Below are 26,670 nucleotides of genomic sequence, written 5' to 3' on the forward strand. Positions count from 1 at the left end.
GTGCAGACATGACTAGGAAACCTGTAGCTCCCAGGGACCCCTACCAATTTTCTAACCCGCAGAATGAACGAGTGTGTGTGTGTGTGTGTGTGTGTGTGTGTGTGTGTGTGTGTGTGTGTGTTGTGAGGTATGTGCTCCTCAAGAAAATGGAAATAAACCAACCAATGAGACAGACACACAGACAGACAGACAGACAGACAGAGATACACTTACCCAAGTGTTCTGTCCTGTCCTCTGAATCCGCTTCCAAGTCGCAAGACGCTGTAAGCTCCAAGTCCACGCAGAGCCCGCAAAACGCTCCGGCCGCTGCTCCGCTCTGCGAAGATCTGAGTACAGGCCCGCCAGGGTGGGTTTAAATAGCCTCGGGCGCAGCCTAGCAGCGGAAAGGGCGGAGCTTCGCTCCTCCTTTCCATCAGTCACCCCCAACTTTCCCAGGCTACACCTCCTAGGAAACTCTTCTCCTGATTTGATTTCACGCGCCACATTTGGGACAATCTAAGAACTTACAGGTTTTCTTGGCCAAATAGATTATGAATTAAATGCACTGAAACACTGAAAACCAACTAGTGGTTCTGTGGTTCTCACCTTGTGGTTTTGACACCAGCAGCGTCCTTTCAACCCTCAAACCCCGGAGATCCGCAGATCTGTGTTGTAACAAGCCCTCCCCCTGACCCTGATGCATGGCAGTTGAAGAATTACCCGTGGAAGCGAAAAGACTTTGAAGAAAACGTGGAGATATGCCTTGTATAAACATTCCTTTGCTCTGGAACCACGTAGAGACTTGGGAGCCAGTTGGGTGGAGCATTCGTTGGATGAGGGTGCTCGGGTTAGGAACATCAAGGTGTGGCTCCGGATAATTCAATCACCTAATTAAGTTTCCAGCTATGCTAATCTCTTTTAAAATTCCGTTCATGTAAATTCCTTTACTCAGACTGAGAATGGCAAAGCCTCAACCCCAATTTCCAGGGAGGGTTGAGAGCCTCAGGTTGAGTTGCTCACCAATAGCCTATGGTTTAACCCATCATGCCTATAGAATGAGGTCTCCATAAAAACCCGAAAGGACTGGGTTTAGAGGGCTTCTGGATAACACTTCCAGGAAGGTAGTGAGCCCCTCCCCACATGCCGGGCCCAAAGTCTTTTTTCTGAACTTTTGGCAACATCCGCTATAATAACATGGTAAATGTAAGTGTTTCCCTGCGTGCTGTGAACTCTTCCAGCAAATTAATGCAACTAAAACTGCGAGTGGTGGAAACCCGATTTATAGCCAGTTGCTAAGAAGCAGAGGTAAAACAACGCTGGGCTTCCCATTGTTATTAGAGTGGGAGGCCAGTCTTGCGGGACTGAGCCCTTTGGAATCGAATGCTGTGTCCCGGTAGATAGCGTCATCCTTGAATTACAAGACACACATAGGTTGAGAATAACTTTTCTAGTCATTTGCTGTATGTCTTATTTACAATATGTAACCAAATTCTTTATCCTGACCTTATGGCACCTGGGTTGAGAACCATGATTTGAACCAAAGTGGGTCCGTCACATTCTGAGTTTGAAACTTTAGTTTGCCGCTAGCCTTTTGTTATTGTTTTTCCGTTTCGTTTCGTTTCGTTTCTAAGTTCTGGGGTATATGTGCAGGATGTGCAGATTTGTTACAAAGGTAAACGTGTGCCATGGTGGTTTGCTGCACCTGTCAACCCATCACCTAGTTATTAAGCCCGGCATGCATTAGCTGTTTTTCCTAATGCTCTGCCTCCCGACAGGCCCCAGTGTGTGTTGTTCCCCTTCCTGTGTCCATGTGATCTCATTTTTCAGCTCCCATGATAAGTGAGACTATGGTGTTTGGTTTTCTTTTCCGGATTACTTTGCTGAGGATAATGACTTCACAGCACAAGTGCTTTTCTTTTATTTTAGAAAATCGTATTTTATTGAATAAGATTTATTCGCAGAAAAATAAGCTTTAATCTACAATGAATGCCAGACTCTACAGCAGAAAGTAATTTTCTCAGCTTTCCGCACACAAAGGTTCCTACTAAGTGAAAAAAGCCATAAAATTTCATTCACAAATGTACTACTCTGTCTCAAAACATTTCACATAATCATTCACCGTGCTAATACAATTAGATGAGATATTCAGTCAGGTTAAAGTATCCCTCTAATAACTGTTTTTTAAAATGCTATCAAAATCCACTCCCCAACAGTCTGCCACTGTTAATGGTGTACAGCATTATTGAATACAATGGAATTGATGAAGCCCATATCCACGGACAAACCGTGACTTATGATGGTTTGATTTATGATTTTTCAACTTTGTGATGGGTATATTGGGATATTAGATGAGTTTTTGAGTTACACAGTGATTTTGAGTATGTGATCCTGTACTCCAGAAATGGCTGTATAAAGAAAAACAGGCGTACCTAATTAAAATATACTTAGTGACTTGGGAAAAACCAATAGAGGTTTACAATTGATGGAGAATCATGAATGAGAGACAGCGGTAAATAGTAACAATAACACAATTTTCCGGAAACTGCCGAGGATTTCCCCAAAAAAACGCAGAATGTAGGATGCAGCTAAGGCCTATGAAGCAGAGAGGGCAGAAGGTGTAAGAGAGAAATAGGAGGAAGGAAGGAAGGAAGGAAGGAAGGAAGGAAGGAAGGAAGGAAGGAGAGAAGGAAGGAAGGAGAAAACACCCGGTGTTACTAAAACCAAAAAGAAAGAAAATGGTTTCCCACTGTGGGTATGGCTACAATGTGGATGAATGTTGAAAATATTGTGCTAAGTGTAAAGTCAGTCACAAAAGCTCACATATTGTGCAATTGTGTTTATATGAAATGCCCACAATATGGAAATCTATGGATATGGGGTTGATCGCTCTATGTAGTTGTTACCTAGGGCTGAGGGTCAGGGAGAGGGTTTGAGAGAGAATGAGGAGTGACCAATGTTTACAGGGTTTTTCTCTGGTCGGTGGTGATAAAATGTTCTAAAATGGATTGCGAATTAAAATGGAATGCGCACAACCAGAAATACAGTAAAAGCCACTCAATTCATGACTTTTAATGGGGGAATCTTATGTGGCACACTCTCATCGAGACCACGGCAGACAGAGTGAAAGAGGAAAAAGGTGAGTAAATATCTGAAACGGAGGCAGAAACAGAGAGAATGAATAGCGCTGTGAACGGAAGAGAGAGAGAAAAGGGGAAATGGCCTTATGTACAAATGACAGATCTGCAAGTGGGGCTCACATCAACAGTGTCACTGCCAGGGAGGAGGGTCATGCTAGCCATGTCACCGGTAGTGTCGCCCGCAGGGACGCCGACATGCTGGAGGTTCGTGTCCGCATGGGCTCTGGCAGCCACGTGGGCCAGCAGGAGGGTCCCGCTGCACAGCTGTGGGGTGAGGATAGCCTGGGTGGTGATATCGGCCAATACAGGGGCCTCTTCTGCTGGCAAGAGTGTGACAGTAGCAAGTAGATGGACAGGCCTGTGTGTGAGGACGGAATGCAGGAGAGGCTCTTCTGCGGCTGGGTGTGGGGCCCGCACCAGAAATGTGGAGAAATGGCCAGGTAACTGCGTCATGTTGGCTAGTAGATTGGCCAGGGCTTCGAACTGAAGGACAATAACGGGGAGTAGCTGTCAGGCCCTGGGAGTGTCTGAGTGTAAGTGGAGATGGGTTTGGGGTCACTGAGGGATAGGTGGGAGCCATCCCTGTATAGATACAGGTCATAGGGAGATCGTCTCGTGAGGCCTGTGAGTGTCTAGGGTTCTCCTGGGTGCCTGGGGCTGACTGCGGCAGAAATCTGGGGAAGGCTGGAGAGAAGCTGGGAGACGCAGGAGAGTCCCTGAAGGCTGGGAGTGAAGAGGTGAAGGAAATGGGGGAGGGATGCAGTAAGGTCCGTGAGTCTGCAGGTGATTCCTGGGTGTGGGAAGCTGACTCCAGGTGAAATCGGGAGATGGTTGGAGAGTAGCTGAGAGAGACAGAAGAGTCCCTGAGGGCTGGAGGTGACAACATGAGCGAGAATGGGGAGTAAGTCAGTGAAATTGGTGAGTTTGGTGTTGTGTCCTGGGTGCCTGGAACCGACTCCAGCTGGAATCCAGAGAACTTTTGAGAGTAGCTGAAAGAGACACAAGAGTCCCTGTGGGCTGAGGGCAAAGACCTGAGAGAGACCAGGGAGGATCTCAGTGAGGTCTGTGAGTCTGTAGGTGACTCCGGAATGCAGGAGGCTGACTCCCGCTGGAATCTGGGCGTGGCAGGAGAGTAGCTGGGACAGACAGGGGAGTCTCAGGGGGCTGGGGGTGAAGACATGAGAGAGACCGGGGAGTAACTCAGTGAAACTGGGGAGTGTGTAGGTGATCCCTGGGTGCCTGGAACTGACTCCCGCTGAAATCTGGGCGTGGTTGGAGAGTAGCGGGGACACACAGGAGAGTCCCTGAGGGCTGGGGGTGAAGACAGGAGAGAGACCGGGGAGTAACTCAGTGAAACTGGTGAGTTTGGTGGTGACTCCGGGGTGCCTGGAACTGATTCCAGCTGACATCTGGGCGTGGCTGGAGAGTAGCTGGGACAGGCAGGAGAGTCCCTGAGGGCTGGTGAAGACATGAGAGAGACTGGAGAGTAATTGAGTGAAAGTGGTGAGTTTGGTGGTGATTCCGGGGTGCCTGGAACTGACTCCCGCTGAAATGTGGGCGTGGTTTGAGAGTAGTTGGGACCCACAGGAGAGTCCCTGAGGGCTGGTGAAGACATGAGGGAGACTGGGGAGTAATTGAGTGAAATTGGTGAGTTTGGTGGTGATTCCGGGGTGCCTGGAAGTGACTCCCGCTGAAATGTGGGCGTGGTTGGAGAGTAGCTGGGACAGGCAGGAGAGTCCCTGAGGGATGGTGAAGACATGAGAGAGACTGGGGAGTAACGCAGTGAAATGGGTGAGTTTGGTGGTGATTTCTGGGTGCCTGCAACTGACTCTCGCTGAAATGTGGGCGTGGTTGGAGAGTAGCTGGGACAGACAGGAGAGTCCCTGAGGGTTGGGGATAAAGACGTGCTAGAGACTGGGGAGTAACTCAGTGAAAGTGGTGAGCTTGCTGGTGATCCCTGGGTTGCTGGAACTGACTCCCGCTGAAATGTGGGCGTGGTTGGATAGTAGTTGAGAGAGACAGGAGGGTCCGTAAGGGCTGGGGGTGAAGACGTGAGAGAGACTGGCGAGGATCTCACTGAAGTCTGTGAGTTTGTAGGTGCTTCTGGGGTGTGGGAGACCGACTCCCGCTGAAATCTGGGCGTAGTTGGAGAGTAGCTGGGACAGACAGGAGAGGCATTGACGGCTGGGGGTGAGCTGCTGGATGATGGCAGTAGGAACATATGGTATATTATTGATGAATGAGGTGACTGTGAAGAATCTCCGGAGGAGGACACGGGAGAGCACAATGACATGAGTGATTGTCCTGCTTGGTTAGGAAAGGGAAATGTAACGTTGTGAAATTCTGTTGATGATGGATGTGAGAGTGGTGAAGCCCTGTGGGATGATGTAGAGTACTTCCACATCCCTGGTGGGGAGCTGACCCTTGGGTCTGAGTTTCTGGGAGGGGAGAGGGAGAAGCTGGGTGAGGCGGGCATGAATCCTGAGGCGTCAGGGATGGGGGACCGCTCACAATCTCCCGAAACCTGTGAGTCTCTCGGGGACTCCTGGGTGCATGGGGCTGACTCCCGCAGAAACCTGGGGATGGCTGGAGAGTAAGTGGGAGACACGGGGGAGTCCCTGAGGCCTGGGGTTGAAGAGAGGAAAGACATAGGGGAGGAGCACCGTGAGGCCCGTGAGTTTGTAGGTGATTCCTGGGTGTGGGGGGCTGACTCCAGCTGAAATCTGGGGTTGTTTGGAGAGTAGCTGGGAGACGCAAGAGTCTCCCCGAGAGCTGGTTGTGAGCTGCTGGGTGATGGCAGTAAGAACATGTGGTATATTATTGATGAACCTGGTGACTCTAAAGAATCCCCAGAGGAGGACACGGGAGAGCCCAAAGGCTTCATTGATTGCCCATCACGGTGAGGAAAGGGAAATGGGAGCTTGTGGGATTCTGGTGATGACAGAGGTGAGTGTGGTGAAGCCCTAGGGGATGGTGAATGGTAGCTCCGGATCCCTGGTGAGGAGCTTCCTCTTAAGTCTGGGTTTCTGAGAGGGGAGAGGGAGAAGCTGGGTGAGGCTAGCATGGATCTTGGGGAGTCCGGGCTGGGGGACCGTTCATAAGAAGAGCCAGACAAGACCCTACCGTTCTTAGGTGCAGACATGACTAGGAAACCTGTAGCTCCCAGGGACCCCTACCAATTTTCTAACCCGCAGAATGAACGAGTGTGTGTGTGTGTGTGTGTGTGTGTGTGTGTGTGTGTGTGTGTGTGTGTGTTGTGAGGTATGTGCTCCTCAAGAAAATGGAAATAAACCAACCAATGAGACAGACACACAGACAGACAGACAGACAGACAGAGATACACTTACCCAAGTGTTCTGTCCTGTCCTCTGAATCCGCTTCCAAGTCGCAAGACGCTGTAAGCTCCAAGTCCACGCAGAGCCCGCAAAACGCTCCGGCCGCTGCTCCGCTCTGCGAAGATCTGAGTACAGGCCCGCCAGGGTGGGTTTAAATAGCCTCGGGCGCAGCCTAGCAGCGGAAAGGGCGGAGCTTCGCTCCTCCTTTCCATCAGTCACCCCCAACTTTCCCAGGCTACACCTCCTAGGAAACTCTTCTCCTGATTTGATTTCACGCGCCACATTTGGGACAATCTAAGAACTTACAGGTTTTCTTGGCCAAATAGATTATGAATTAAATGCACTGAAACACTGAAAACCAACTAGTGGTTCTGTGGTTCTCACCTTGTGGTTTTGACACCAGCAGCGTCCTTTCAACCCTCAAACCCCGGAGATCCACAGATCTGTGTTGTAACAAGCCCTCCCCCTGACCCTGATGCATGGCAGTTGAAGAATTACCCGTGGAAGCGAAAAGACTTTGAAGAAAACGTGGAGATATGCCTTGTATAAACATTCCTTTGCTCTGGAACCACGTAGAGACTTGGGAGCCAGTTGGGTGGAGCATTCGTTGGATGAGGGTGCTCGGGTTAGGAACATCAAGGTGTGGCTCCGGATAATTCAATCACCTAATTAAGTTTCCAGCTATGCTAATCTCTTTTAAAATTCCGTTCATGTAAATTCCTTTACTCAGACTGAGAATGGCAAAGCCTCAACCCCAATTTCCAGGGAGGGTTGAGAGCCTCAGGTTGAGTTGCTCACCAATAGCCTATGGTTTAACCCATCATGCCTATAGAATGAGGTCTCCATAAAAACCCGAAAGGACTGGGTTTAGAGGGCTTCTGGATAACACTTCCAGGAAGGTAGTGAGCCCCTCCCCACATGCCGGGCCCAAAGTCTTTTTTCTGAACTTTTGGCAACATCCGCTATAATAACATGGTAAATGTAAGTGTTTCCCTGCGTGCTGTGAACTCTTCCAGCAAATTAATGCAACTAAAACTGCGAGTGGTGGAAACCCGATTTATAGCCAGTTGCTAAGAAGCAGAGGTAAAACAACGCTGGGCTTCCCATTGTTATTAGAGTGGGAGGCCAGTCTTGCGGGACTGAGCCCTTTGGAATCGAATGCTGTGTCCCGGTAGATAGCGTCATCCTTGAGTTACAAGACACACATAGGTTGAGAATAACTTTTCTAGTCATTTGCTGTATGTCTTATTTACAATATGTAACCAAATTCTTTATCCTGACCTTATGGCACCTGGGTTGAGAACCATGATTTGAACCAAAGTGGGTCCGTCACATTCTGAGTTTGAAACTTTAGTTTGCCGCTAGCCTTTTGTTATTGTTTTTCCGTTTCGTTTCGTTTCGTTTCTAAGTTCTGGGGTATATGTGCAGGATGTGCAGATTTGTTACAAAGGTAAACGTGTGCCATGGTGGTTTGCTGCACCTGTCAACCCATCACCTAGTTATTAAGCCCGGCATGCATTAGCTGTTTTTCCTAATGCTCTGCCTCCCGACAGGCCCCAGTGTGTGTTGTTCCCCTTCCTGTGTCCATGTGATCTCATTTTTCAGCTCCCATGATAAGTGAGACTATGGTGTTTGGTTTTCTTTTCCGGATTACTTTGCTGAGGATAATGACTTCACAGCACAAGTGCTTTTCTTTTATTTTAGAAAATCGTATTTTATTGAATAAGATTTATTCGCAGAAAAATAAGCTTTAATCTACAATGAATGCCAGACTCTACAGCAGAAAGTAATTTTCTCAGCTTTCCGCACACAAAGGTTCCTACTAAGTGAAAAAAGCCATAAAATTTCATTCACAAATGTACTACTCTGTCTCAAAACATTTCACATAATCATTCACCGTGCTAATACAATTAGATCAGATATTCAGTCAGGTTAAAGTATCCCTCTAATAACTGTTTTTTAAAATGCTATCAAAATCCACTCCGCAACAGTCTGCCACTGTTAATGGTGTACAGCATTATTGAATACAATGGAATTGATGAAGCCCATATCCACGGACAAACCGTGACTTATGATGGTTTGATTTATGATTTTTCAATTTTGTGATGGGTATATTGGGATATTAGATGAGTTTTTGAGTTACACAGTGATTTTGAGTATGTGACCCTGTACTCCAGAAATGGCTGTATAAAGAAAAACAGGCGTACCTAATTAAAATATACTTAGTGACTCGGGAAAAACCAATAGAGGTTTACAATTGAAGGAGAATCATGAATGAGAGACAGCGGTAAATAGTAACAATAACACAATTTTCCGGAAACTGCCGAGGATTTCCCAAAAAAAACGCAGAACGTAGGATGCAGCTAAGGCCTATGAAGCAGAGAGGGCAGAAGGTGTAAGAGAGAAATAGGAGGAAGGAAGGAAGGAAGGAAGGAAGGAAGGAAGGAAGGAAGGAAGGAAGGAAGGAAGGAAGGAAGGAGAGAAGGAAGGAAGGAGAAAACACCCGGTGTTACTAAAACCAAAAAGAAAGAAAATGGTTTCCCACTGTGGGTATGGCTAGAATGTGGATGAATCTTGAAAATATTGTGCTAAGTGTAAAGTCAGTCACAAAAGTTCACATATTGTGCAATTGTGTTTATATGAAATGCCCACAATATGGAAATCTATGGATATGGGGTTGATCGCTCTATGTAGTTGTTACCTAGGGCTGAGGGTCAGGGAGAGGGTTTGAGAGAGAATGAGGAGTGACCAATGTTTACAGGGTTTTTCTCTGGTCGGGGGTGATAAAATGTTCTAAAATGGATTGCGAATTAAAATGGAATGTGCACAACCAGAAATACAGTAAAAGCCACTCAATTCATGACTTTTAATGGGGGAATCTTATGTGGCACACTCTCATCGAGACCACGGCAGACATAGTGAAAGAGAAAAAGGTGAGTAAATATCTGAAACGGAGGCAGAAACAGAGAGAATGAATAGCCCTGTGAATGGAAGAGAGAGAGAAAAGGGGAAACGGCCTTATGTACAAATGACAGATCTGCGAGTGGGGCTGACATCAACAGTGTCACTGCCAGGGAGGAGGGTCATGCTAGCCATGTCACCGGTAGTGTCGCCCGCAGGGACGCCGACATGCTGGAGGCTCGTGTCCGCATGGGCTCTGGCAGCCAGGTGGGCCAGCAGCAGGGTCCCGCCGCACAGCTGTGGGGTGAGGATAGCCTGGGTGGTGATATCGGCCAATACAGGGGCCTCTTCTGCTGGCAAGAGTGTGACAGTAGCAAGTAGATGGACAGGCCTGTGTGTGAGGACGGAATGCAGGAGAGGCTCTTCTGCGGCTGGGTGTGGGGCCCGCACCAGAAATGTGGAGAAATGGCCAGGTAACTGCGTCATGTTGGCTAGTAGATTGGCCAGGGCTTCGAACTGAAGGACAATAAGGGGGAGTAGCTGTCAGGCCCTGGGAGTGTCTGAGTGTAAGTGGAGATGGGTTTGGGGTCACTGAGGGATAGGTGGGAGCCATCCCTGTATAGATACAGGTCATAGGGAGATGGTCTCGTGAGGCCTGTGAGTGTCTAGGGTTCTCCTGGGTGCCTGGGGCTGACTGCGGCAGAAATCTGGGGAAGGCTGGAGAGAAGCTGGGAGACGCAGGAGAGTCCCTGAGGGCTGGGAGCGAAGAGGTGAAGGGAATGGGGGAGGGATGCAGTAAGGTCCGTGAGTCTGCAGGTGACTCCTGGGTGTGGGAAGCTGACTCCAGGTGAAATCGGGAGATGGTTGGAGAGTAGCTGAGAGAGACAGAAGAGTCCCTGAGGGCTGGAGGTGACAACATGAGCGAGAATGGGGAGTAAGTCAGTGAAATTGGTGAGTTTGGTGTTGTGTCCTGGGTGCCTGGAACCGACTCCAGCTGGAATCTAGAGAACTTTTGAGAGTAGCTGAAAGAGACACAAGAGTCCCTGTGGGCTGAGGGCAAAGACCTGAGAGAGACCAGGGAGGATCTCAGTGAGGTCTGTGAGTCTGTAGGTGACTCCGGAATGCAGGAGGCTGACTCCCGCTGGAATCTGGGCGTGGCAGGAGAGTAGCTGGGACAGACAGGGGAGTCCCAGGGGGCTGGGGGTGAAGACATGAGAGAGACCGGGGAGTAACTCAGTGAAACTGGTGAGTTTGTAGGTGATCCCTGGGTGCCTGGAACTGACTCCCGCTGAAATCTGGGCGTGGTTGGAGAGTAACGGGGACACACAGGAGAGTCCCTGAGGGCTGGGGGTGAAGACATGAGAGAGACCGGGGAGTAACTCAGTGAAACTGGTGAGTTTGGTGGTGACTCCGGGGTGCCTGGAACTGACTCCAGCTGACATCTGGGCGTGGCTGGAGAGTAGCTGGGACAGGCAGGAGAGTCCCTGAGGGCTGGTGAAGACATGAGAGAGACTGGAGAGTAATTGAGTGAAACTGGTGAGTTTGGTGGTGATTCCGGGGTGCCTGGAACTGACTCCCGCTGAAATGTGGGCGTGGTTTGAGAGTAGTTGGGACCCACAGGAGAGTCCCTGAGGGCTGGTGAAGACATGAGGGAGACTGGGGAGTAATTGAGTGAAACTGGTGAGTTTGGTGGTGATTCCGGGGTGCCTGGAAGTGACTCCCGCTGAAATGTGGGCGTGGTTGGAGAGTAGCTGGGACAGGCAGGAGAGTCCCTGAGGGATGGTGAAGACATGAGAGAGACTGGGGAGTAACGCAGTGAAATTGGTGAGTTTGGTGGTGATTTCTGGGTGCCTGCAACTGACTCTCGCTGAAATGTGGGCGTGGTTGGAGAGTAGCTGGGACAGGCAGGAGAGTCCCTGAGGGATGGTGAAGACATGAGAGAGACTGGGGAGTAACGCAGTGAAATTGGTGAGTTTGGTGGTGATTTCTGGGTGCCTGCAACTGACTCTCGCTGAAATGTGGGCGTGGTTGGAGAGTAGCTGGGACAGACAGGAGAGTCCCTGAGGGTTGGGGATAAAGACGTGCTAGAGACTGGGGAGTAACTCAGTGAAAGTGGTGAGCTTGCTGGTGATCCCTGGGTTGCTGGAACTGACTCCCGCTGAAATGTGGGCGTGGTTGGATAGTAGTTGAGAGAGACAGGAGGGTCCGTAAGGGCTGGGGGTGAAGACGTGAGAGAGACTGGCGAGGATCTCACTGAAGTCTGTGAGTTTGTAGGTGCTTCTGGGGTGTGGGAGACCGACTCCCGCTGAAATCTGGGCGTAGTTGGAGAGTAGCTGGGACAGACAGGAGAGTCATTGACGGCTGGTGGTGAGCTGCTGGATGATGGCAGTAGGAACATATGGTATATTATTGATGAATGAGGTGACTGTGAAGAATCTCCGGAGGAGGACACGGGAGAGCACAATGACATGAGTGATTGTTCTGCTTGGTTAGGAAAGGGAAATGTAACGTTGTGAAATTCTGTTGATGATGGATGTGAGAGTGGTGAAGCCCTGCGGGATGATGTAGAGTACTTCCACATCCCTGGTGGGGAGCTGACCCTTGGGTCTGAGTTTCTGGGAGGGGAGAGGGAGAAGCTGGGTGAGGCGGGCATGAATCCTGAGGCGTCAGGGACGGGGGACCGCTCACAATCTCCCGAAACCTGTGAGTCTCTGGGGGACTCCTGGGTGCATGGGGCTGACTCCCGCAGAAACCTGGGGATGGCTGGAGAGCAAGTGTGAGACACGGGAGAGTCCCTGAGGCCTGGGGTTGAAGAGATGAAAGACATAGGGGAGGAGCACCGTGAGGCCCGTGAGTTTGTAGGTGATTCCTGGGTGTGGGGGGCTGACTCCAGCTGAAATCTGGGGTTGTTTGGAGAGTAGCCGGGAGACACAAGAGCCTCCCCGAGAGCTGGTTGTGAGCTGCTGGGTGATGGCAGTAAGAACATGTGGTATATTATTGATGAACCTGGTGACTCTAAAGAATCCCCAGAGGAGGACACGGGAGAGCCCAAAGGCTCCATTGATTGCCCATCACGGTGAGGAAAGGGAAATGGGAGCTTGTGGGATTCTGGTGATGACAGAGGTGAGTGTGGAGAAGCCCTAGGGGATGGTGAATGGTAGCTCCGGATCCCTGGTGAGGAGCTTCCTCTTAAGTCTGAGTTTCTGAGAGGGGAGAGGGAGAAGCTGGGTGAGGCTAGCATGGATCTTGGGGAGTCCGGGCTGGGGGACCTTTCATAAGAAGAGGCAGACAAGACCCTACTGTTCTTAGGTGCAGACATGACTAGGAAACCTGTAGCTCCCAGGGACCCCTACCAAATTTCTAACCCGCAGAATGAACGAGTGTGTGTGTGTGTGTGTGTGTGTTTGTGTGTGTTTGTGTGTGTGTTGTGAGGTATGTGCTCCTCAAGAAAATGGAAATAAACCAACCAATGAGACAGACACACAGACAGACAGACAGACAGACAGACAGACAGAGGTACACTTACCCAAGTGTTCTGTCCTGTCCTCTGAATCCGCTTCCAAGTCGCAAGACGCTGTAAGCTCCAAGTCCACGCAGAGCCCGCAAAACGCTCCGGCCGCTGCTCCGCTCTGCGAAGATCTGAGTACAGGCCCGCCAGGGTGGGTTTAAATAGCCTCGGGCGCAGCCTAGCAGCGGAAAGGGCGGAGCTTCGCTCCTCCTTTCCATCAGTCACCCCCAACTTTCCCAGGCTACACCTCCTAGGAAACTCTTCTCCTGATTTGATTTCATGCGCCACATTTGGGACAATCTAAGAACTTACAAGTTTTCTTGGCCAAATATAGTATGAATTAAATGCACTGAAACACTGAAAACCAACTAGTGGTTCTGTGGTTCTCACCTTGTGGTTTTGACACCAGCAGCGTCCTTGCAACCCTCAAACCCCGGAGATCCACAGATCTGTGTTGTAACAAGCCCTCCCCCTGACCCTGATGCATGGCAGTTGAAGAATTACCCGTGGAAGCGAAAAGACTTCGAAGAAAACGTGGAGATATGCCCTGTATAAACATTCCTTTGCTCTGGAACCACGTAGAGACTTGGGAGCCAGTTGGGTGGAGCATTCGTTGGATGAGGGTGCTCGGGTTAGGAACATCAAGGTGTGGCTCCGGATAATTCAATCACCTAATTAAGTTTCCAGCTATGCTAATCTCTTTTAAAATTCCGTTCATGTAAATTCCCTTACTCAGACTGAGAATGGGAAAGCCTCAACCCCAATTTCCAGGGAGGGTTGAGAGCCTCAGGTTGAGTTGCTCACCAATAGCCTATGGTTTAACCCATCATGCCTATAGAATGAGGTCTCCATAAAAACCCGAAAGGACTGGGTTTAGAGGGCTTCTGGATAACACTTCCTGGAAGGTAGTGCGCCCCTCCCCACATGCCGGGCCCAAAGTCTTTTTTCTGAATTTTTGGCAACATCCGCTATAATAAAATGGTAAATGTAAGTGTTTCCCTGCGTGCTGTGAACTCTTCCAGCAAATTAATGCAACTAAAACTGCGAGTGGTGGAAACCCGATTTATAGCCAGTTGCTAAGAAGCAGAGGTAAAACAACGCTGGGCTTCCCATTGTTATTAGAGTGGGAGGCCAGTCTTGCGGGACTGAGCCCTTTGGAATCTAATGCTGTGTCCCGGTAGATAGCGTCATCCTTGAATTACAAGACACACATATGTTGAGAATAACTTTTCTAGTCATTTGCTGTATGTCTTATTTACAATATGTAACCAAATTCTTTATCCTGACCTTATGGCACCTGGGTTGAGAACCATGATTTGAACCAAAGTGGGTCCGTCACATTCTGAGTTTGAAACTTTAGTTTGCCGCTAGCCTTTTGTTATTGTGTTTCCGTTTCGTTTCGTTTCGTTTCTAAGTTCTGGGGTATATGTGCAGGATGTGCAGATTTGTTACAAAGGTAAACGTGTGCCATGGTGGTTTGCTGCACCTGTCAACCCATCACCTAGGTATTAAGCCCGGCATGCATCAGCTGTTTTTCCTAATGCTCTGCCTCCCGACAGGCCCCAGTGTGTGTTGTTCCCCTTCCTGTGTCCATGTGATCCCATTTTTCAGCTCCCATGATAAGTGAGAATATGGTGTGTGGTTTTCCTTTCCGGATTACTTTGCTGAGGATAATGACTACACATCACAAGTGTTGTTCTTCTTTTTCTTTTAAAAAATAGTATTTTATTGAATAAGATTTATTCGCAGAAAAATAAGCTTTAATCTACAATGAATGCCAGACTCTACAGCAGAAAGTAATTTTCTCAGCTTTCCGCACACAAAGGTTCCTACTAAGTGAAAAAAGCCATAAAATTTCATTCACAAATGTACTACTCTGTCTCAAAACATTTCACATAATCATTCACCGTGCTAATACAATTAGATCAGATATTCAGTCAGGTTAAAGTATCCCTCTAATAACTGTTTTTTAAAATGCTATCAAAATCCACTCCGCAACAGTCTGCCACTGTTAATGGTGTACAGCATTATTGAATACAATGGAATTGATGAAGCCCATATCCACGGACAAACCGTGACTTATGATGGTTTGATTTATGATTTTTCAATTTTGTGATGGGTATATTGGGATATTAGATGAGTTTTTGAGTTACACAGTGTTTTTGAGTATGTGACCCTGTACTCCAGAAATGGCTGTATAAAGAAAAACAGGCGTACCTAATTAAAATATACTTAGTGACTCGGGAAAAACCAATAGAGGTTTACAATTGAAGGAGAATCATGAATGAGAGACAGCGGTAAATAGTAACAATAACACAATTTTCCGGAAACTGCCGAGGATTTCCCAAAAAAAACGCAGAACGTAGGATGCAGCTAAGGCCTATGAAGCAGAGAGGGCAGAAGGTGTAAGAGAGAAATAGGAGGAAGGAAGGAAGGAAGGAAGGAAGGAAGGAAGGAAGGAAGGAAGGAAGGAAGGAAGGAGAGAAGGAAGGAAGGAGAAAACACCCGGTGTTACTAAAACCAAAAAGAAAGAAAATGGTTTCCCACTGTGGGTATGGCTAGAATGTGGATGAATCTTGAAAATATTGTGCTAAGTGTAAAGTCAGTCACAAAAGTTCACATATTGTGCAATTGTGTTTATATGAAATGCCCACAATATGGAAATCTATGGATATGGGGTTGATCGCTCTATGTAGTTGTTACCTAGGGCTGAGGGTCAGGGAGAGGGTTTGAGAGAGAATGAGGAGTGACCAATGTTTACAGGGTTTTTCTCTGGTCGGGGGTGATAAAATGTTCTAAAATGGATTGCGAATTAAAATGGAATGTGCACAACCAGAAATACAGTAAAAGCCACTCAATTCATGACTTTTAATGGGGGAATCTTATGTGGCACACTCTCATCGAGACCACGGCAGACATAGTGAAAGAGAAAAAGGTGAGTAAATATCTGAAACGGAGGCAGAAACAGAGAGAATGAATAGCCCTGTGAATGGAAGAGAGAGAGAAAAGGGGAAACGGCCTTATGTACAAATGACAGATCTGCGAGTGGGGCTGACATCAACAGTGTCACTGCCAGGGAGGAGGGTCATGCTAGCCATGTCACCGGTAGTGTCGCCCGCAGGGACGCCGACATGCTGGAGGCTCGTGTCCGCATGGGCTCTGGCAGCCAGGTGGGCCAGCAGCAGGGTCCCGCCGCACAGCTGTGGGGTGAGGATAGCCTGGGTGGTGATATCGGCCAATACAGGGGCCTCTTCTGCTGGCAAGAGTGTGACAGTAGCAAGTAGATGGACAGGCCTGTGTGTGAGGACGGAATGCAGGAGAGGCTCTTCTGCGGCTGGGTGTGGGGCCCGCACCAGAAATGTGGAGAAATGGCCAGGTAACTGCGTCATGTTGGCTAGTAGATTGGCCAGGGCTTCGAACTGAAGGACAATAAGGGGGAGTAGCTGTCAGGCCCTGGGAGTGTCTGAGTGTAAGTGGAGATGGGTTTGGGGTCACTGAGGGATAGGTGGGAGCCATCCCTGTATAGATACAGGTCATAGGGAGATGGTCTCGTGAGGCCTGTGAGTGTCTAGGGTTCTCCTGGGTGCCTGGGGCTGACTGCGGCAGAAATCTGGGGAAGGCTGGAGAGAAGCTGGGAGACGCAGGAGAGTCCCTGAGGGCTGGGAGCGAAGAGGTGAAGGGAATGGGGGAGGGATGCAGTAAGGTCCGTGAGTCTGCAGGTGACTCCTGGGTGTGGGAAGCTGACTCCAGGTGAAATCGGGAGATGGTTGGAGAGTAGCTGAGAGAGACAGAAGAGTCCCTGAGGGCTGGAGGTGACAACATGAGCGAGAATGGGGAGTAAGTCAGTGAAATTGGTGAGTTTGGTGTTGTGTCCTGGGTGCCTGGAACCGACTCCAGCTGGAATCTAGAGAACTTTTGAGAGTAGCTGAAAGAGACACAAGAGTCCCTGTGGGCTGAGGGCAAAGACCTGAGAGAGACCAGGGAGGATCTCAGTGAGGTCTGTGAGTCTGTAGGTGACTCCGGAATGCAGGAGGCTGACTCCCGCTGGAATCTGGGCGTGGCAGGAGAGTAGCTGGGACAGACAGGGGAGTCCCAGGGGGCTGGGGGTGAAGACATGAGAGAGACCGGGGAGTAACTCAGTGAAACTGGTGAGTTTGTAGGTGATCCCTGGGTGCCTGGAACTGACTCCCGCTGAAATCTGGGCGTGGTTGGAGAGTAACGGGGACACACAGGAGAGTCCCTGAGGGCTGGGGGTGAAGACATGAGAGAGACCGGGGAGTAACTCAGTGAAACTGGTGAGTTTGGTGGTGACTCCGGGGTGCCTGGAACTGACTCCAGCTGACATCTGGGCGTGGCTGGAGAGTAGCTGGGACAGGCAGGAGAGTCCCTGAGGGCTGGTGAAGACATGAGAGAGACTGGAGAGTAATTGAGTGAAACTGGTGAGTTTGGTGGTGATTCCGGGGTGCCTGGAACTGACTCCCGCTGAAATGTGGGCGTGGTTTGAGAGTAGTTGGGACCCACAGGAGAGTCCCTGAGGGCTGGTGAAGACATGAGGGAGACTGGGGAGTAATTGAGTGAAACTGGTGAGTTTGGTGGTGATTCCGGGGTGCCTGGAAGTGACTCCCGCTGAAATGTGGGCGTGGTTGGAGAGTAGCTGGGACAGGCAGGAGAGTCCCTGAGGGATGGTGAAGACATGAGAGAGACTGGGGAGTAACGCAGTGAAATTGGTGAGTTTGGTGGTGATTTCTGGGTGCCTGCAACTGACTCTCGCTGAAATGTGGGCGTGGTTGGAGAGTAGCTGGGACAGACAGGAGAGTCCCTGAGGGTTGGGGATAAAGACGTGCTAGAGACTGGGGAGTAACTCAGTGAAAGTGGTGAGCTTGCTGGTGATCCCTGGGTTGCTGGAACTGACTCCCGCTGAAATGTGGGCGTGGTTGGATAGTAGTTGAGAGAGACAGGAGGGTCCGTAAGGGCTGGGGGTGAAGACGTGAGAGAGACTGGCGAGGATCTCACTGAAGTCTGTGAGTTTGTAGGTGCTTCTGGGGTGTGGGAGACCGACTCCCGCTGAAATCTGGGCGTAGTTGGAGAGTAGCTGGGACAGACAGGAGAGTCATTGACGGCTGGGGGTGAGCTGCTGGATGATGGCAGTAGGAACATATGGTATATTATTGATGAATGAGGTGACTGTGAAGAATCTCCGGAGGAGGACACGGGAGAGCACAATGACATGAGTGATTGTCCTGCTTGGTTAGGAAAGGGAAATGTAACGTTGTGAAATTCTGTTGATGATGGATGTGAGAGTGGTGAAGCCCTGCGGGATGATGTAGAGTACTTCCACATCCCTGGTGGGGAGCTGACCCTTGGGTCTGAGTTTCTGGGAGGGGAGAGGGAGAAGCTGGGTGAGGCGGGCATGAATCCTGAGGCGTCAGGGACGGGGGACCGCTCACAATCTCCCGAAACCTGTGAGTCTCTGGGGGACTCCTGGGTGCATGGGGCTGACTCCCGCAGAAACCTGGGGATGGCTGGAGAGCAAGTGTGAGACACGGGAGAGTCCCTGAGGCCTGGGGTTGAAGAGATGAAAGACATAGGGGAGGAGCACCGTGAGGCCCGTGAGTTTGTAGGTGATTCCTGGGTGTGGGGGGCTGACTCCAGCTGAAATCTGGGGTTGTTTGGAGAGTAGCCGGGAGACACAAGAGCCTCCCCGAGAGCTGGTTGTGAGCTGCTGGGTGATGGCAGTAAGAACATGTGGTATATTATTGATGAACCTGGTGACTCTAAAGAATCCCCAGAGGAGGACACGGGAGAGCCCAAAGGCTCCATTGATTGCCCATCACGGTGAGGAAAGGGAAATGGGAGCTTGTGGGATTCTGGTGATGACAGAGGTGAGTGTGGAGAAGCCCTAGGGGATGGTGAATGGTAGCTCCGGATCCCTGGTGAGGAGCTTCCTCTTAAGTCTGAGTTTCTGAGAGGGGAGAGGGAGAAGCTGGGTGAGGCTAGCATGGATCTTGGGGAGTCCGGGCTGGGGGACCTTTCATAAGAAGAGGCAGACAAGACCCTACTGTTCTTAGGTGCAGACATGACTAGGAAACCTGTAGCTCCCAGGGACCCCTACCAAATTTCTAACCCGCAGAATGAACGAGTGTGTGTGTGTGTGTGTGTGTGTGTGTGTGTTTGTGTGTGTGTTGTGAGGTATGTGCTCCTCAAGAAAATGGAAATAAACCAACCAATGAGACAGACAGACAGACAGACAGACAGACAGACAGACAGACAGACAGACAGAGGTACACTTACCCAAGTGTTCTGTCCTGTCCTCTGAATCCGCTTCCAAGTCGCAAGACGCTGTAAGCTCCAAGTCCACGCAGAGCCCGCAAAACGCTCCGGCCGCTGCTCCGCTCTGCGAAGATCTGAGTACAGGCCCGCCAGGGTGGGTTTAAATAGCCTCGGGCGCAGCCTAGCAGCGGAAAGGGCGGAGCTTCGCTCCTCCTTTCCATCAGTCACCCCCAACTTTCCCAGGCTACACCTCCTAGGAAACTCTTCTCCTGATTTGATTTCATGCGCCACATTTGGGACAATCTAAGAACTTACAAGTTTTCTTGGCCAAATATAGTATGAATTAAATGCACTGAAACACTGAAAACCAACTAGTGGTTCTGTGGTTCTCACCTTGTGGTTTTGACACCAGCAGCGTCCTTGCAACCCTCAAACCCCGGAGATCCACAGATCTGTGTTGTAACAAGCCCTCCCCCTGACCCTGATGCATGGCAGTTGAAGAATTACCCGTGGAAGCGAAAAGACTTCGAAGAAAACGTGGAGATATGCCCTGTATAAACATTCCTTTGCTCTGGAACCACGTAGAGACTTGGGAGCCAGTTGGGTGGAGCATTCGTTGGATGAGGGTGCTCGGGTTAGGAACATCAAGGTGTGGCTCCGGATAATTCAATCACCTAATTAAGTTTCCAGCTATGCTAATCTCTTTTAAAATTCCGTTCATGTAAATTCCCTTACTCAGACTGAGAATGGGAAAGCCTCAACCCCAATTTCCAGGGAGGGTTGAGAGCCTCAGGTTGAGTTGCTCACCAATAGCCTATGGTTTAACCCATCATGCCTATAGAATGAGGTCTCCATAAAAACCCGAAAGGACTGGGTTTAGAGGGCTTCTGGATAACACTTCCTGGAAGGTAGTGCGCCCCTCCCCACATGCCGGGCCCAAAGTCTTTTTTCTGAATTTTTGGCAACATCCGCTATAATAAAATGGTAAATGTAAGTGTTTCCCTGCGTGCTGTGAACTCTTCCAGCAAATTAACGCAACTAAAACTGCGAGTGCTGGAAACCCGATTTATAGCCAGTTGCTAAGAAGCAGAGGTAAAACAACGCTGGGCTTCCCATTGTTAATAGAGTGGGAGGCCAGTCTTGCGGGACTGAGCCCTTTGGAATCTAATGCTGTGTCCCGGTAGATAGCGTCATCCTTGAATTACAAGACACACATATGTTGAGAATAACTTTTCTAGTCATTTGCTGTATGTCTTATTTACAATATGTAACCAAATTCTTTATCCTGACCTTATGGCACCTGGGTTGAGAACCATGATTTGAACCAAAGTGGGTCCGTCACATTCTGAGTTTGAAACTTTAGTTTGCCGCTAGCCTTTTGTTATTGTGTTTCCGTTTCGTTTCGTTTCGTTTCTAAGTTCTGGGGTATATGTGCAGGATGTGCAGATTTGTTACAAAGGTAAACGTGTGCCATGGTGGTTTGCTGCACCTGTCAACCCATCACCTAGTTATTAAGCCCGGCATGCATTAGCTGTTTTTCCTAATGCTCTGCCTCCCGACAGGCCCCAGTGTGTGTTGTTCCCCTTCCTGTGTCCGTGTGATCCCATTTTTCAGATCCCATGATAAGTGAGAATATGGTGTTTGGTTTTCCTTTCCGGATTACGTTGCTGAGGATAATCACTACACATCACAAGTGTTTTTTTTCTTTTTCTTTTAAAAAATAGTATTTTATTGAATAAGATTTATTCGCAGAAAAATAAGCTTTAATCTACAGTGAATGCCAGACTCTACAGCAGAAAGTAATTTTCTCAGCTTTCCGCACACAAAGGTTCCTACTAAGTGAAAAAAGCCATAAAATTTCTTTCACAAATGTACTACTCTGTCTCAAAACATTTCACATAATCATTCACCGTGCTAATACAATTAGATCAGATATTCAGTCAGGTTAAAGTATCCCTCTAATAACTGTTTTTTAAAATGCTATCAAAATCCACTCCCCAACAGTCTGCCACTGTTAATGGTGTACAGCATTATTGAATACAATGGAATTGATGAAGCCCATATCCACGGACAAACCGTGACTTATGATGGTTTGATTTATGATTTTTCAATTTTGTGATGGGTATATTGGGATATTAGATGAGTTTTTGAGTTACACAGTGTTTTTGAGTATGTGACCCTGTACTCCAGAAATGGCTGTATAAAGAAAAACAGGCGTACCTAATTAAAATATACTTAGTGACTCGGGAAAAACCAATAGAGGTTTACAATTGAAGGAGAATCATGAATGAGAGACAGCGGTAAATAGTAACAATAACACAATTTTCCGGAAACTGCCGAGGATTTCCCAAAAAAAACGCAGAACGTAGGATGCAGCTAAGGCCTATGAAGCAGAGAGGGCAGAAGGTGTAAGAGAGAAATAGGAGGAAGGAAGGAAGGAAGGAAGGAAGGAAGGAAGGAAGGAAGGAAGGAAGGAAGGAGAGAAGGAAGGAAGGAGAAAACACCCGGTGTTACTAAAACCAAAAAGAAAGAAAATGGTTTCCCACTGTGGGTATGGCTAGAATGTGGATGAATCTTGAAAATATTGTGCTAAGTGTAAAGTCAGTCACAAAAGTTCACATATTGTGCAATTGTGTTTATATGAAATGCCCACAATATGGAAATCTATGGATATGGGGTTGATCGCTCTATGTAGTTGTTACCTAGGGCTGAGGGTCAGGGAGAGGGTTTGAGAGAGAATGAGGAGTGACCAATGTTTACAGGGTTTTTCTCTGGTCGGTGGTGATAAAATGTTCTAAAATGGATTGCGAATTAAAATGGAATGTGCACAACCAGAAATACAGTAAAAGCCACTCAATTCATGACTTTTAATGGGGGAATCTTATGTGGCACACTCTCATCGAGACCACGGCAGACATAGTGAAAGAGAAAAAGGTGAGTAAATATCTGAAACGGAGGCAGAAACAGAGAGAATGAATAGCCCTGTGAATGGAAGAGAGAGAGAAAAGGGGAAACGGCCTTATGTACAAATGACAGATCTGCGAGTGGGGCTGACATCAACAGTGTCACTGCCAGGGAGGAGGGTCATGCTAGCCATGTCACCGGTAGTGTCGCCCGCAGGGACGCCGACATGCTGGAGTCTCGTGTCCACATGGGCTCTGGCAGCCAGGTGGGCCAGCAGGAGGGTCCCGCTGCACAGCTGTGGGGTGAGGATAGCCTGGGTGGTGATATCGGCCAATACAGGGGCCTCTTCTGCTGGCAAGAGTGTGACAGTAGCAAGGAGATGGACAGGCCTGTGTGTGAGGACGGAATGCAGGAGAGGCTCTTCTGCGGCTGGGTGTGGGGCCCGCACCAGAAATGTGGAGAAATGGCCAGGTAACTGCGTCATGTTGGCTAGTAGATTGGCCAGGGCTTCGAACTGAAGGACAATAAGGGGGAGTAGCTGTCAGGCCCTGGGAGTGTCTGAGTGTAAGTGGAGATGGGTTTGGGGTCACTGAGGGATAGGTGGGAGCCATCCCTGTATAGATACAGGTCATAGGGAGATAGTCTCGTGAGGCCTGTGAGTGTCTAGGGTTCTCCTGGGTGCCTGGGGCTGACTGCGGCAGAAATCTGGGGAAGGCTGGAGAGAAGCTGGGAGACGCAGGAGAGTCCCTGAGGGCTGGGAGTGAAGAGGTGAAGGAAATGGGGGAGGGATGCAGTAATGTCCGTGAGTCTGCAGGTGATTCCTGGGTGTGGGAAGCTGACTCCAGGTGAAATCGGGAGATGGTTGGAGAGTAGCTGAGAGAGACAGAAGAGTATCTGAGGGCTGGAGGTGACAACGTGAGCGAGAATGGGGAGTAAGTCAGTGAAATTGGTGAGTTTGGTGTTGTGTCCTGGGTGCCTGGAACCGACTCCAGCTGGAATCTAGAGAACTTTTGAGAGTAGCTGAAAGAGACACAAGAGTCCCTGTGGGCTGAGGGCAAAGACCTGAGAGAGACCAGGGAGGATCTCAGTGAGGTCTGTGAGTCTGTAGGTGACTCCGGAATGCAGGAGGCTGACTCCCGCTGGAATCTGGGCGTGGCAGGAGAGTAGCTGGGACAGACAGGGGAGTCCCAGGGGGCTGGGGGTGAAGACATGAGAGAGACCGGGGAGTAACTCAGTGAAACTGGTGAGTTTGTAGGTGATCCCTGGGTGCCTGGAACTGACTCCCGCTGAAATCTGGGCGTGGTTGGAGAGTAGCGGGGACACACAGGAGAGTCCCTGAGGGCTGGGGGTGAAGACATGAGAGAGACCGGGGAGTAACTCAGTGAAACTGGTGAGTTTGGTGGTGACTCCGGGGTGCCTGGAACTGACTCCAGCTGACATCTGGGCGTGGCTGGAGAGTAGCTGGGACAGGCAGGAGAGTCCCTGAGGGCTGGTGAAGACATGAGAGAGACTGGAGAGTAATTGAGTGAAACTGGTGAGTTTGGTGGTGATTCCGGGGTGCCTGGAACTGACTCCCGCTGAAATGAGGGCGTGGTTTGAGAGTAGTTGGGACCCACAGGAGAGTCCCTGAGGGCTGGTGAAGACATGAGGGAGACTGGGGAGTAATTGAGTGAAATTGGTGAGTTTCGTGGTGATTCCGGGGTGCCTGGAAGTGACTCCCGCTGAAATGTGGGCGTGGTTGGAGAGTAGCTGGGACAGGCAGGAGAGTCCCTGAGGGATGGTGAAGACATGAGAGAGACTGGGGAGTAACGCAGTGAAATTGGTGAGTTTGGTGGTGATTTCTGGGTGCCTGCAACTGACTCTCGCTGAATTGTGGGCGTGGTTGGAGAGTAGCTGGGACAGACAGGAGAGTCCCTGAGGGATGGTGAAGACATGAGAGAGACTGGGGAGTAACGCAGTGAAATTGGTGAGTTTGGTGGTGATTTCTGGGTGCCTGCAACTGACTCTCGCTGAAATGTGGGCGTGGTTGGAGAGTAGCTGGGACAGACAGGAGAGTCCCTGAGGGTTGGGGATAAAGACGTGCTAGAGACTGGGGAGTAACTCAGTGAAAGTGGTGAGCTTGCTGGTGATCCCTGGGTTGCTGGAACTGACTCCCGCTGAAATGTGGGCGTGGTTGGATAGTAGTTGAGAGAGACAGGAGGGTCCGTAAGGGCTGGGGGTGAAGACGTGAGAGAGACTGGCGAGGATCTCACTGAAGTCTGTGAGCTTGTAGGTGCTTCTGGGGTGTGGGAGACCGACTCCCGCTGAAATCTGGGCGTTGTTGGAGAGTAGCTGGGACAGACAGGAAAGTCATTGACGGCTGGGGGTGAGCTGCTGGATGATGGCAGTAGGAACATATGGTATATTATTGATGAATGAGGTGACTGTGAAGAATCTCCGGAGGAGGACACGGGAGAGCACAATGACATGAGTGATTGTCCTGCTTGGTTAGGAAAGGGAAATGTAACGTTGTGAAATTCTGTTGATGATGGATGTGAGAGTGGTGAAGCCCTGCGGGATGATGTAGAGTACTTCCACATCCCTGGTGGGGAGCTGACCCTTGGGTCTGAGTTTCTGGGAGGGGAGAGGGAGAAGCTGGGTGAGGCGGGCATGAATCCTGAGGCGTCAGGGACGGGGGACCGCTCACAATCTCCCGAAACCTGTGAGTCTCTGGGGGACTCCTGGGTGCATGGGGCTGACTCCCGCAGAAACCTGGGAATGGCTGGAGAGTAAGTGTGAGACACGGGAGAGTCCCTGAGGCCTGGGGTTGAAGAGATGAAAGACATAGGGGGGGAGCACCGTGAGGCCCGTGAGTTTGTAGGTGATTCCTGGGTGTGGGGGGCTGACTCCAGCTGAAATCTGGGGTTGTTTGGAGAGTAGCCGGGAGACACAAGAGTCTCCCCGAGAGCTGGTTGTGAGCTGCTGGGTGATGGCAGTAAGAACATGTGGTATATTATTGATGAACCTGGTGACTCTAAAGAATCCCCAGAGGAGGACACGGGAGAGCCCAAAGGCTTCATTGATTGCCCATCACGGTGAGGAAAGGGAAATGGGAGCTTGTGGGATTCTGGTGATGACAGAGGTGAGTGTGGTGAAGCCCTAGGGGATGGTGAATGGTAGCTCCGGATCCCTGGTGAGGAGCTTCCTCTTAAGTCTGAGTTTCTGAGAGGGGAGAGGGAGAAGCTGGGTGAGGCTAGCATGGATCTTGGGGAGTCCGGGCTGGGGGACCTTTCATAAGAAGAGGCAGACAAGACCCTACTGTTCTTAGGTGCAGACATGACTAGGAAACCTGTAGCTCCCAGGGACCCCTACCAATTTTCTAACCCGCGGAATGAACGAGTGTGTGTGTGTGTGTGTGTGTGTGTGTGTGTGTGTGTGTGTGTCTGTGTGTGTTGTGAGGTATGTGCTCCTCAAGAAAATGGAAATAAACCAACCAATGAGACAGACAGACAGACAGACAGACAGACAGAGATACACTTACCCAAGTGTTCTGTCCTGTCCTCTGAATCCGCTTCCAAGTCGCAAGACGCTGTAATCTCCAAGTCCACGCAGAGACCGTAAAACGCTCCGGCGGCTGCTCTGCTCTGTGAAGATCTGAGTACAGGCCCGCCAGTGTGGGTTTAAATAGCCTCGGGCGCAGCCTAGCAGCGGAAAGGGCGGAGCTTCGCTCCTCCTTTCCATCAGTCACCCCCAAGTTTCCCAGGCTACACCTCCTAGGAAACTCTTCTCCTGAGTTCATTTCATGCGCCACATTTGGGACCATCTAAGAACTTACAAGTTTTCTTGGCCAAATATATTACGAATTAAATGCACTCAAACACTGAAAACCAACTAGTGGTTCTGTGGTTCTCACATTGTGGTTTTGATACCAGCAGTATCCTTGCAACCCTCAAACCCGGAGATCCACAGATCTGTGTTTTAACAATCCCTCTCCCTAACCCTGATGCATGGCAGCTTAAGAATTACCCTTGTAATTGAAAAGGCTTTGAAGAAATATTGGAGATATACATTGTATAAACATTCTTGTACTCTGGATCCCCGTAGAGACTCCGGTGCCAGTTGGGTGGAGCATTCATTGGATGAGTGTGCTCGGGTTAGGAATATCATAGTGTGGCTTCTGATAATTCAATCATCTATTTAAGTTTTCAGTTATGGTAATTTGTTTTAAAATTCAGTTTGTGTAAATTCTTTTACTCAGGCTGAGAATGGCAATTCCTCAACCCCAATTTCCAGGTAGGGTTGAGATCCTCAGCGTGAGTTGTTCACCAATAGCCTATGGTTTAACTCTTGATGCCTGTATAATGAAATCTCCATAATAACTGAAAAGGACTGGCTTTTGAGAGCTTCTAGGTAAAACTTCCTGGAATGTAGTGCGCCCCTTCCCCCATGCCGAGCCCCATGAATCTTTTTTCTGAAATTTTTGCCATTTCCGCTATAATAAAATGGTAAATGTAAGTGTTTTCCTGCTTGCTGTGAGGTGTTCGAGGAAATTAGTGCAGCTAAATCAGGAGTGGTGGAAACCTGATTTATAGCCTGTTGGTCAGAAGCACAGGTAAAACAAACTAGGACTTGCCGGTTGTATTAGAGTGGGTGGCCA

The 26,670-nt window shown here is 49.4% G+C and overlaps 1 pseudogene; it reads left to right on the top strand.

The window, feature by feature from the left end:
* Window positions 1–22,260: 22,260 nt before the first annotated feature.
* LOC129056140 (zinc finger protein 285-like) overlaps window positions 22,261–26,670 on the top strand; it is a 31,549-nt pseudogene continuing 27,139 nt past the window's right edge.

The sequence above is a fragment of the Pongo abelii genome, chromosome 13 (genome assembly GCF_028885655.2).
Source record: "Pongo abelii isolate AG06213 chromosome 13, NHGRI_mPonAbe1-v2.0_pri, whole genome shotgun sequence".
NCBI classification, from domain to species: Eukaryota; Metazoa; Chordata; class Mammalia; order Primates; family Hominidae; genus Pongo; species Pongo abelii.